We start from the raw sequence: 12,006 nt of genomic DNA on the forward strand, positions 1-12,006 counted from the left end.
AATTAAGGGAATTCAAATTGGTAAGGAAGAAGTAAAACGTTTACTAATAAATTAGGTTATTTGCAGATAACCTAATACTATATATAGAAAATCCTAAAGACTCCACCAAAACACTATTAGAACTAATAAATAAGGAGCACCTGGGTGGCTCAGTCATTAAGCATCTGCCTTCATGGGGCGCCTAGGTGGCTTGGTTGGTTAGCGTCAGCCTTTGGCTGAGGTCAGGACCCTGGGATCAAGCCCCGCATCAGGCTCCCTGCTCAGTGGGGAGCCTGCTTCTGCTCCTCCCCCACCCCCGCTCGTGCTCTCTCTCTCTCTCTTGCTCTGCACTCTCTCTCTCTCAAATAAATAAATAAAATCTTTAAAAAGAAGCGTCTGCCTTCTGCTCGGGTCAAGATGCTAGGGTCCTGGGGTTGAGCCCTGTGTCAGGCTCCCTGCTCAGCAAGGAATCTGCTTCTCCCTCTTCCTCTGCCCCTACCCCCTGCTCATTCTCTCTCTGTCTCAAATAAATAAATAAAATCTTTAAAAAAACCCTAATAAATGAATTGAGTAAATTTATAGGATACAAAATTAATATACAGAAATCTGTTGCACTTCTATACACTCATAATAAACTATCAGACAGAGAAATTAAGAAAACAACTCCATTTGCAACTATATCAAAAAGAACAAATTACCTAAACATAAATTTTACCAATGAGATGGAAGATTTGTACTCTGAAAACTATTACACTGATGAAAGACATTGAAGAGGACACAAATAGATCAGAAATATTAAAGTTGTTAAAATGTTCATCCTACTCAAAGCAATCTACAGATTCAATGCAATCCTTACCAAAATTCCAATGGCATTTTTCAAAGAACTTTAGCAAATAATACTAAAATTTTAATGGAACCATAAAAGATCCTGAATAGTCAAAGCAAGGTTGAGAAAGAACAAAGCCAGAGGTATCATGCTCCCTGATTTCAAACTATGCTGCAAAGCTATAGTAATCAAAACAGCAGGGTATTGACACAAAAGGAGAAACATAGATCACTAAAGCAGAATAGAAAGCCCAGAAATAAACACATGCATATATGGTCAATTAATCTACAACAAAAGAGGCAAGAATATACAATGGGGAAAGGACAGTCTCTTTGATAAGTGGTGTCACAAAAACTGGATGTCCATATGCAAGAGAATGAAACTGGACTACATTCTTACATCATATACAAAATTAACTCAAAATAAAGATTTGAACATAAGTCCCCAAATCATAAAACTCCTAGAATAAAAGAGGCAGTAAGCAACTTGACGCTGGTCTTGGTGATGGTTTTTTGCATCTGATAACAAAGGCAAGGGAAACTAAAGCAAAAATAAAAACATGTGACTACATCAAACTAAAAAACTTTTGCGCAGCAAAGGCAACCATCAAGAAAATGAAGAGACAATCATTGCGCAGGAGAAGATACCTGCAAATGATACATCTGTTAAGAGGTTAATATCCAAAATATATAAAGAATTCACATAGCTCAGTAACAAGAAAATGAACAATCCAATTAAAAAATGGGCAGAGAATCTGAATAGACATATTTCCAAAGAAGATATAGAGATGGCCAACAGACACATGAATAGATGCTCAACATCACTAATTACCTGGGAAATGCAAATCAAAACCAAAATGAAGCAACACCTCACATCTGTCAGAATGGCTATTATCAAAAAAGGTGTTGGTGAGGAGGTGGAGAAAAGGGAATCCTCCTGTGCTCTTGGTAGAAATGTAAACTGATGCAGCCACTATGGAAAACCATTTGGAAGTTCCTTAAAAATATTAAAAATTTTACCATATGATCCCAGCAATTCCACTACTGGGTATCTATCTGAAGAAAATACAGTCACCTGAAAAGATACATGCACCCCTATGTTCACTGTAGCATTATTTACAATAACCAAGATATGGAAGCAGCTTGAGTGTCTATTGAGTGATGAATGGATAAAGAAGATGTGGTATATGTATTCAATGGAATACTACTCAGCCATAGAAAAGAATGAAATCTTGCCATTTGCAACAGCATGGATAGATCTTGAGGGTTCATGCTAAGTGAAATAAATCAGATAGAGAAAGACAAATACTATGCGATTTCACTTACATGTAGAATCTAAAATATAAAGCATACAAACAAAACAAAACAAAACAAAACCCAGACTCATAGATACAAAAAGCAGACTGGTGGTTGCCATAAAGGAGGGTGGTTGTGTGGAATGTGAAATGGGTGAAGGGGATCAAGAATTACAAACTTCCACTTATAAAGTGAATAAGTCATAGGGATGTAATGGGGAATATAGTTAATAATATTGACTTAATTTTGTACAGAAAGAGATAACCTTTCTGTAGTGATCATTTTACAGTATATACAAATGTCAAATCACTATTGTACACTCAAAACTAATATATTACATGCACACCTAGTTTTATTACACTTTGCTTGACTGCACTTCACACTTTTTTTTTTTTTTTTTTTTTAACAAATCGAAGGTTGTGGCAAGCCTGGGTCAAGCAAGTCTTTTGGTGCCATTTTTCCAACAGCATTTGCTCACTTTGTGTGTCTATATCACATTTTGGTAATTGTCTCAGTATTCAGTTTTTCGTTATTGTTATATTTGTTATTGTGATCTGTGATCAGTGATTTTTTATTATTGTAGCTGTTTTGGGGTGCCATGAACTATGCCCATAATAGACAGTGAATTTAATCAGTAAATATTGTGTTTGTCTAACTGGAGATGTAGTGGAAACAACAACAGAATTAGAAGTGGAGCCTGAAGATGGGACTGAATTGCTGCAATCTTACGCAATCTTAAACCTTCAATGGATGAGGGGTTGCTTCCTAATGATGAGCAAAGAAAGTGGTTTCCAGAGATGGAATCTATTCCTGGTGGAGATGCTGTGAAGATGGTTGAAATGACAGCACAGGATTTAGGATATCATATAAACTTAGTTGATAAAGCAGCAGCAGGGTTTGAGAGGATTGACTCCAATTTTGAAAAAGTTCTGTGGGTGTAATGCTATTGAACAACATCACATGTTAAAGAAAAATTATTTGTGAAAAGAAGAGTCAATTGATGTGACAAACTTCGTTATCCTAAGAAATTGCCACAGTCACCCCAACTTTCAGCAATCACCACCCTGATCAGTCAGCAGCTGTCAACACTGAGGCAAGACCCTCTACCAGCAAAAAGATTCTGACTCATTGAAAGCTCAGATGATGGTTAACATCTTTTAGCAATATGGTATTTTTTTAATTAAGATATGTACATCGGTTTTTTTAGACATAATGCTATCGTGCATTTAATGGACTACAATATAGTTATATAAACATAACTGTTATATGCACTAGAAACCAAAAAATTCATTTGACTTACTTTCTTGTGATATTCACTTTATTTCAGTGACCTGAAACTTAACCACAGTATCTCTGAGGTATGCCTATATCATATGTCAATTATAACTTAATAATAATAATAATTAATAATAATTAATAATAATACTTGGGGAAAACAACCAAGAGAAAACAAATGTTGGTGAGGATGTGGAGGAAGGGGAGTCTATTTGCACTGTTAGTGGGACTGTGAACCAGTAAACCACTCTGCAAAACAATATAGAGGAAAATTAGCAAATAATTAGTAAAAAATTTAAAAAAAGAACTACCATATGACCCAGCAATTCCTCTTCTGGGACTCTATCCAAATGAAATGAAAACAATAACAAAAATGTTATCTGGGGCGCCTGGGTGGCTCAGTTGGTTGAGCGACTGCCTTTGGCTCAGGTCATGATCCTGGAGTCCCGGGATCGAGTCCCGCATCGGGCTCCCTGCTCGGCGAGGAGCCTGCTTCTCCCTCTAACCCTCCCCCCTCTCATGTACTCTCTCTCTCTCATTCTCTTATTCTCGCTCTCTCAAATAAATAAATAAATCTTTAAAAAAAATGTTATCTGTACTCCCATGTTTATAACAGCATTATTTACAATAACCAAGACATGGAAACAACCTAAGTATCCATTGGTGGATGAATGGATAAAGAAGATGTGATACACACACACACACACACACACACACAGAGGATTATTATTTGGTTATAAAAAAAGCACAAGGAAATTCTGCCATTTGCAGCAACATGAGATGGACCTTGGACTGGGGTTTATATGCTAAGTGAAATAAACCAGACAAAGACAAATACTGCATGATATCACTTATATGTGGAATCTAATTTTTTAAAAAAATACACACACTCATAGAAAAAGAGATCATATTTGAGGTTACCAGATCTGAAGGGTGGGTGGAGCAGAAATTGGAGAAGGTGGTTAAAAAGTATAAATTTTCAGTTATAAAATTAAGTAAGTACTTGGAATGTAAGGTATAACACAAAGACTATAGTTAACACTGCTGTATTATATATATATATATGTTGTTAAGAGAGTAAACCTAAGAGTTCTCATCCTAAGGAAAAACTTTTTCCTTTTTAATTTTATTTTATCTATATGAGATGTTGGATGCTAACAAAAATTGTTGTGGTAATCATTTTATAATATATGTAAGTTAAACCATTATGCTGTATACCTTAAATTTATACAGTGATGTATGTCAATTATATTTTAGTAAAACTGAAAAAATGTAATAATACTTGGAAATTAATTCGAAAAGTAGACCTCCCAAAAGACATTGGACAATGTAATAAGTGGAGTCTCTTTAGATTTCCAAGTTTCCAAGGGAACTTCACTGTCTTGCCTATGTAAATCTTGGCATACATTGTTAAATTAGCTCAGGCTTTGTCCTTTTCTTGAGTACTTATTAATCATACATATTCAAATACGTTAATGTGTATTTAACCTCATTTTGATAACAAACTGATATTTATTCAATATTATATAATTCCATTTATCACCACAGGCCATGATTCTGTTTTCTCCTACAATCCTGCTCCAGGTAAGCAGCTTCCTTTCCTCATCTCCAACAGCCATTCGGATAACTTTCAGATAATCTGGCTGAGAAATGAAGAAATTTGAATTTGTAGTTTGACAAACATGCATTTAGATCTTGTCTTTAGATCTCAGGAAAATTCTTCTGTGTCACAGAATCCTCATCTGTAAAATGGGCATATTACCCACCTCATAAGAATGGTTGAAAGGTCCAAGAGAGGCCTTACATAAATCATCCCACAAAGTACAGGGCACATAGTGAGCAGTGGATGAATAGCAGCTACTATTATTACTAATTGGTTGTTCCTTTCACTGCCTGTGTGTTTCTTTGCCCATCAGGGATTGTCACTGTGTTCATCTGCCTTTTGCATCGGCAAGGGAAGCCCATTTCTTGTGCCAGAACATGCGTCATGAGGAGCATTATAAACCCCAGTCTCAGCGGCCTGCCTCCAGACTGATAAGGTGGAAGTCCGAACGCTTTCCTGAAGGTGAAGGGTCTAGGGCCTCACACTTTGTACAGAAGTCTGTACTGTATTTGATTACTTTTTATTTTGGTTCTTTAAAATCTCTGACTCACCAGAACACTAATATGTGTGGAGAGGGTTAGCAGCTAACTCTGATAGTCATAGACTTTGTGTTTAATTGTTATGTTCCCAGAGAGTTCTCATTACTTCCAGATGGCATTTTTTTTCCCCCTAAGATCATCTCAATCCTCACCCCTGGTTCTGCTCAATTTCTCCCACTCCCATTTTCTGGGGGCCCCACCACTACCCCAGGATTTAATACCAGTTTCCTTTATGTATAATGAGCTTTTTTTTTTTTTTTTTTAGGAGCCATTTGCCTATATTTGTGCTAAGTTTAGTTGTTTTCCACTTTAAAAAGTGAACTGAATTAGATAATATTTGACCATTCCTACAGATGTGGCCAGAACACTTCAAAAACACTTCATCAGGGGATTTCACATTTTTGTTGCTTTTTAAAATATTTTGACTCATTCTGAAAGGAGGCAAGTGGAGCTTAAAGTTCTCTTTCTCAAGGGTTAGGCCACAAATGTGTTTTGGAACAGATTTTGGGAACTGGATTCTGAATCTGACTTTGGAGGCAGAATTTCAGTGTGGGAACCAGAACCTTTAGGAAAAAATTATAGTAACTGAAATGTTTCAACTTCATAATAGAATGTTTGGATGGGTTACAAGAGAAAAAAAAGGAGTAGCTCAATAATTTGATGTGTGTGGCCCCCCCTTTTTTTTTTCCCTCCAAGGCCAGGGAAAACAAATGATTCTTACCCCATGGTGTTCAGTGCTTCTTAATTCCTAATAAAGATGTTGTGGGAATTAGACATTAAAACAATATATGCTCAAACAAAATTTTCACTGAGTCACAATTGACTCTTTGTCCAGACTGCCGATGCAATTTGATACAAAGTAACTATGGATAAAGTTTTCCAGCTTTTTAAGTTTGGTGATGTGGGTGGGTGACACTTCGTTTTTCCCCCTTTTTGCCAGAATCATAAGCTGACATTAATAGCCACGTGAAGTTGCTCTACATAAATTCTTCCTGTAAGTTAAAAAGTCTCCACAATGAATAGTTATACCACCTTCTGTTTCAGAAAGCTGAGTTAAATTCCTAGATGAGGAAGGGAAATCCCATCTTATTTTTTTCTTTATGTATTTAAAAGCTTTTAAAAACACATAAAACTACCTTAACTGTTTCCATCAGAAAATGTGAGGAGAGGGTGGCTTTAAGGAAAGTTACAGCCTTATCTGTCATGTCGTAAATTTTAAATCAGGCACTCCAATATAATGAAGATGTCTTTAAAGAAGTGACTTGTTAAAAAATATCAGAGGACATAGAATTGAGTTAGAAAAGATAATGGGAATGATAAGGATAATACTTATCACCCTTGCATTTTCATAAGCCTAGTATAAATACAAGCCTTTTGGAATATCTCTGTATTAGGAGGTGGAAATATGCAAAATGGATTCATTACTTTTTGGTCACACTACTTTTAAGGCAATGATAAGTTAACAAGACTGAGAAACTAGTTAAATAATTTAAAGCAAAACTTTAGGTGCATAATTTTACGTCCTCTTCAAAAAGTATTTCTCTATGAATTATTCTGTATTTCTCCCAGTTTGTTAAAAACAATTAAATCTAGGTGATGTAAAAAGGGGTGGTATGTCAGTGCTTGTCCAACCATATGTGATGAAAAGCCAGTTTTTAAAAATTCACTTGAAAAAATGAATTCTTCAACTAACACATTTGTAAAATATAATAAAAATGTTGTGGCTGTATAGAATTGTTATAAAAGTTTCTAAATGCTTCTGCTCACTTCCTCTACTTACTGCAGAGAACAAACAGTTCTTGAATTCACACCTGTCCGTAGACCACTCTTAGAGCATTCAATTACACATTTTTCATAATAGAAGAGCTTAGAAATGTATTTGTAGAAGATACATGGAATTATCAAGTGCCATCGCATGTTTTATCAGCTGCACTAGCCTAGAAAGAACTTGGATGTGCTTTCAAGATACAGTAAGTTGTATAAATCTCTTAGAGAAATATTGAAATGTGTGTCACGTGTGTGCTTAATGTAAATGTGCTTTTCTTTTGATTTCTGGTCTTTGGCCAGCCCTGTGGCTACTACAGCTGCTTCCTGTGCGTTTAATGTATCAGATTCTCTCTCTTTTGGTTTCTCCATCTCACGCTGTCCCATTTATTTATGCTTTCCCACAACTGAGGGGAAATAGCATTTTCAGTCACTTGGAGGAGACTTTATTTTGTGTGGCAGTACCTCTAGGATCTGGCATGCTCTAGAAGTGGAAAATATTTCCTTTGATCTTCTTGAGATGGTGGTAAGGTTCTAAGGCAGAGACCAGCAGGGCATGCATGTAATATTACAACATTTTGGGGGCAGGCCCGTTGCCATCACCCTTGCAGGGCTAATCCAGACCACTTTGTTCGGAGCCATTCTTTATTAGCAGACGTTAGAACTTTACCTTCTTAGGATGCTCTTGGAAATTGATTTTAATGTTCTACTAAAGCAGAGGAATCATCCTAGTACTCAGAGCATGCGGTGATAAAGATACAATTTCAGCAGCAGAAAAGGGAAACCAAATCCCTAACAGTGGCCACGCCAGCCTACAGCCCAGAGAAACAAGTTGACAGCTATGTGAAGAGTAGGTCCAAACTAATGTGCCTGCTGGAACCAAACAGAGCAAGCATGTGGAGTGATGGTAACAAACCAACTACAAGCTGGTTGGGGACTGCGAGGACCAACTGTTCACACAGAAGGGAAAGGAACCGGGTAAAACACTAAAGAGGAAAAGAAGGAAATTGGGGGAACATGCTACAGCAAGGCCTACAGGCCACAACATAAAAGAATGAAATCTCAGGGCGTCTGTGTGGCTCAGTCGTTAAGTGTCTGCCTTCGGCTCAGGTCATGATCCCAGGGTCCTGGGATCGAGCCCCGCATCAGGCTCTCTGCTCTGCGGGAAGCCTGCTTCTCCCTCTCCCACTCCCCCTGCTTGTGTTCCCTCTCTTGCTGTCTCTCTCTGTGTCAAATAAATAAATAAAAATCTTAAAAAAAAAAAAAAAAAAATGAAATCTCTGGGTTTATATCTGTGAACCCTGGAGATGTCGTGCTTCCAGATCCTCCAGCAATGCAGTGGCAATGGCTTCAGCCCAAGATGATGAGGCTCTATGAACTGGCTTCCTTTCCAAGGGCTACTCAGGCCTTCCAGAATTTCCCCAGTTAGTTGGAGAGAGAGCAAACAGACTGTCCCTTTGATGGGAGGAGAGGGAGATGCCATGGCAAGTTTGATGATGAGCCGTGGTCAGAACCTGGACATGATATCTTCCTTTACGATAATTAAATACCTATCCCATAGCTACTGTTCTGCCTGGTCATGTGGGCCCGTGTGCACGGTGTGCCTGCTCCTGAGAGGAGGGGCTGGTGTGACGACAGTCTTACTCCAGGCTCTCAGTCCCATGTCAGCCTATGAGTTACAAAGATTAACTCCTACTTTGTGTTTTTCACTTATGGTGTTTTGACCCATATATTTATTTTTAATATTTATTAAATTAAAACCAATGAGTTTTATAGAAATGCAGACCCTGCAGCTTCACTCCAATGACTAGAAATTTCTGGGGGAAGGTTCAGGCAATCTATAGTTTCCTAAAAGCTTTCCCCATGGTTCTGTTGCATCAGGACTGGAAAACCCAGTCATTAGAACCACTAGCCGAAACCACTGTGAAATGTTCATTTTCAATTTAACACTTGCCTATGATTCTAAATTTGAATTTAACCCCATCTTTTAGATACTACTTAAAGACTTCAGGCAGGGGATGACTGCAGTTTGTTTTTGTTTGGCAAATCCATTCTTCAGAGTGTAAATAAAAAGGGGCAAATAAGAGCTCTGAATGGGGCAATCCTGAGGAAAACATAATTTAAGCTCCCTCAAGCTTTACTAACATCTACTATGTATACATCAGTTGCAAAGTAATCCAAAACCAGTCACAGATTCCCTAAAGATTTGTATAAGGCAGTGGTTTGAAGAATAGATTAGCAGGTTGGACACTGTACTTGGAAGGAATAAAATTACATAACTAAAATTCTACCCTTTCTGGCCTCCCATCCCCCTTAAAATTGAAGTCCATGCGACTAAAGTTCTTTTTATATGCTAAAGTCTAAACCCCTATGTCTTTAAGTTCACCATAGAAATAATGATTTGCCATATTCTACCATAGCCTTATAATTTCTCTCCTTTGTGTACACCAACAGTTTTCTTCCAACTTCCGGAGATGTTAGTTGTGACCCATAGCAGAAAGTGGGCTCTAGGCACGGAACACACTGAGAAGGCAGCTCTCATTGTAGATAGGGGAGTATACCTGCTGAGGCCTAAAACATTTCTCTTTCTGGACTGTCATGGTATGTGAAGTCCACCATTAAATCTGGCTCTTTGGGCTAAGATGGGTATGTTCCCAAACATACAGAAAGAGGTTGTAGACATGGGAATTTGTATCATTGTGCCCCCTGTTGTTCTTCCTATCTTGCTGGATCCCTTGATTCTAGGCAGGGCCAGTTTCATGGACGTGTGACCAATACAGCTACACAGGGCCCCATACTTAGATGGGCCTCATACCTGGTTTAATACTCTGCTGTTGCTGTCTTGAAATCCTTAATAATTTTTGAGTAAGAGACCCTGAAGTTTCATTTTGCATTGGACCCAAAAATTATGCAGTTGTTCCTGTCTCTGAGGTTGATCTAGCTTCCTATGAATGATCAGAAACACTTGGTGTGTCCAACTTCCTTTCCATTTTTGTGATTGTCACATTAAACTGTGCCCCAAAATGAATGAGAGGTGACCTAATTTGGGGATTTGACTTATGTATTCTCATTGGAACAGCAATGGGGAGAATGCCCTTCTTTTGGCCCATTGACCCTTATTGGCAAGACACATAGAGGAGAAAGGTCAGATGAAATAGTCAACATAACAAGTAGGCAGGGAATTGGAGGGGGGCACTTGGGTGGGGCACCTGGGTTAAGCGTTTGACTCTTGATTTCAGCTTAGGCCATGATCTCAGGGTCCTGGGATTCAGCCCCCTGTCAGATTCTGTGCTCAGTGGGGAGTCTGCTTGAGGATTCTCTCTATCCCTCTCCCTCTGCCCTTCTCCCCGCTTGTGCTCTCTCTCTCTCAAATAAATAAATCTTAAAAAAAAAAAAAGGTAGGCAGGGCATTGGGAAGAATAGTACCCAGCTAAATTCTGAGTTGCAGAGATAAGAAGCCACTCAAAGGAGAAAAGGATGATGTAGGCATTTTGATATTTACCAAGTGCTAAGGATTTCATGCTAGGCATGGCCTGCAGAGGTGGGTGTGTCTTCCAGAGAGCTTTGTATTCACCAGGATCTAAAATGGGCTGGCTAGCTTTCAACTAGTTTTTGAGCTCTTGCCATGTACCATGAATGTACTATGTTAAGTACTTTACGTAGATTATCTCATTTTCTCGGCACAATAACCTTAAGAGGTAATCAGCACTCTTCAGGTTGCAGGTGACAAAAACTCATGTTGAATATGCTTAAACAAAAAAAAAAAAGAGAATGCATTGGCTTATATAATTGAAAAGACCAGGGGATGCTTCAGGCATGGCTAGATCCCTGTATTCAATGTTCCTAAGAACTGTTTTTCTCCATCTCTCAGTTTTGCTTTACTTTCATTAGCTTTATTCATTAGTTCTCCCCAAGATGGCCACTAGCAGCTCTAACCTTACATCCTATATATCTTTCATAGTATTCTAGCAAAAGTCCTGAAGCAGACTCTTAATGGCTTACATTAGATTACATGATGATCCTTGACCCAGTCTTTGACTGACTAGTCAAGCTTGGATTACATGTCTACACTTGAAGCCTAATGGTGGGTACAGCTCAAAGAGACACATGGACTGAGTGGGGAGGGGTAGCTCCAGAGGAAAAAGGGGCTGTTATTAGAAGAAGGTGGAATAAATGATAGTAGGGACAACAAAAACCTTCCATTAAAGGGAGGCACTACTTTCATCTGTTTTTACAGATGGTACTGCTGATGTAGAGACGTGTTAACTAATTTGTTGAAGGCCATATAGCAGTGAGAGGTTTAGATACGAGCTGAGGTTTAGACACAAGGTCTTTGACTCTAGAACTGGAACTCTTGTCTACTGTGCTAAATTGCTAAAGATCTGGGGCAATGTGGGCTGATTTGGCTGGTCACAAATTGACAGTTTTTAGAGGGGAACTGTGGTCAAAAGATTGGAAAATGACTTCAAAATAGAATATCTTTCTGTCTCTGGGAGCAGATAGATGGGTAGAATTCTGTGCACCATGCCCATTCCAGGCAATGCTGAGAAGTATTTATGAGAGCATCTCGTGCAGGTGAGGGTCCTAGCTGAGTGTGCAAATCTTAGAAATGGCTGAGCCTTGGACTGTGTGTTGAAAACCCTTGACCAGGGAGTCACATGGGGAGTAAATGTGGAAATGTGCTTTCCTGGCACTTCAGTCTTCTTAAGGGATTTACATGCTTTG

The sequence above is a fragment of the Mirounga angustirostris genome, unplaced genomic scaffold (genome assembly GCF_029215605.1).
Source record: "Mirounga angustirostris isolate CCGP_5_RB_7025 unplaced genomic scaffold, mMirAng1.0.hap1 SCAF_6, whole genome shotgun sequence".
Classification (NCBI taxonomy): Eukaryota; Metazoa; Chordata; class Mammalia; order Carnivora; family Phocidae; genus Mirounga; species Mirounga angustirostris.